Source organism: Brienomyrus brachyistius, unplaced genomic scaffold (assembly GCF_023856365.1).
Source record: "Brienomyrus brachyistius isolate T26 unplaced genomic scaffold, BBRACH_0.4 scaffold376, whole genome shotgun sequence".
In the NCBI taxonomy this organism is placed as follows: Eukaryota; Metazoa; Chordata; class Actinopteri; order Osteoglossiformes; family Mormyridae; genus Brienomyrus; species Brienomyrus brachyistius.
Genome location: NW_026042651.1, coordinates 5,539 through 7,026, shown reverse-complemented (window position 1 = coordinate 7,026; position 1,488 = coordinate 5,539). Strand labels below are relative to the sequence as shown.

At 39.6% G+C, this 1,488-nt stretch overlaps 1 non-coding gene across 1 annotated transcript; it reads right to left on the bottom strand.

Annotated features, from left to right (window-relative positions):
• Positions 1 to 436: 436 nt before the first annotated feature.
• Positions 437 to 508, bottom strand: trnad-guc (transfer RNA aspartic acid (anticodon GUC)). The gene has a single exon. It is a non-coding gene; the product is annotated as a tRNA-Asp (tRNA).
• Positions 509 to 1,488: the final 980 nt, after the last annotated feature.

Genomic DNA, 1,488 nt, shown 5'->3' with positions numbered 1-1,488 from the left:
CCGAAGTCATCGGCTCTTCCTCGGTTGTATCACACACAGGTTCGGAAACATTCGATGCGCATTACCGTCCCCTCCTGCACTGGAGGGTTAAGGACAACGTGATTATATCGAACCAAAATTGAAATGTGCAAGTTGACTTTCCTAGTTATACGTCTTCATTTTTATTCTGGGTTTAACAACCATGAGTTTATGACGTATTTTACATGATTAGTTGGCGACTGGACCTTATTGTTTATATCTCTTATTAAGGATCCATCCATCCATACATCAATTATCAAAACCACACACTTACAATCCGAGTCTAGTTTCATATGCTGCGCTGCTGAGCGACCCGCAGAATATTATGCATGAGTACAAGTCACAAGCCCCGTTTCCACTAACACGGGGCCGGTTCTAGCTTGGTGCCTTTTGAGACCGAGGCAAAAAGATGCAGACTCTCCCCGTCGGGGAATCGAACCCCGGTCTCCCGCGTGACAGGCGGGGATACTCACCACTATACTAACGAGGAGATGTACGCGCACTACTTTTACATCTTCAAGATAAACAGCGGATGACTACTAACATTTGCGAGTAATCAATGACTGAGCTTCATGTCATGACCATGGTGCTCAAGAGAAGAAAAAATACATAATGTACGTCCACTGATACCAGAACAACCATATAGCTTTATACTAAGACGATGATTAAACGGAAAATTCCTTTACAAAACACTGCCACAAAATCATAGTTTCGCAATATTACATCGTGCAACGGGACACAGTGTAAGTACGTGAAGTCGGTAATTAAATCAAGAAAAAAAAGTGAGAGGAAAAGAATACTTTTCTATTATCATATTTTTCTAACTGGCCAAACTGAGTCATATTTTGATTATACACACTAACAGAAAAACAGTGCAAATCTCCGGTAGTCCGTTTCACTTGCGCTCCGCTATGGGGCAGTAACAAGCAGAGCTTAAGTGTGGAAGGAAAAAAAAAACACAGGACAGCATCAATCCCAACTTCACAAACGCCGGAGATCGAGATGCTGTAAGCATGACAATTAACATCTTTATCCAAGGGAACAGCTGCAAGACACAGATGCCGCGCCTAACAAAGGTAGGATCGATTCCGAAGTTCAGGCATTTACAGACGCGGACTCTTCTGGAGTTGATTTTTTTCGGGAGATACGCATCAACTTCAAAAGTATGAACCGCATTATATCTATATCTGTTATGACGTTGTAGCTATTGATACTGATGCATCACAAAAATAATTTAAATGTTTTTTCATTCTGACATATGTTCGTTCGGACGAGGATTTTATTATATGAGATAAGTTTTAAATGAAAACTTTTTTTAATCTATATGATTAATTCTCGAATCTAAGCCAGACTTCACATAAATCATTCATTCATAAATATAATGGAACATACAACATCCAGGTATCCATGAAATTTATGATCAGGCTATACGTTTGTGATAACAACAAAACAACACAACATGTATATTTA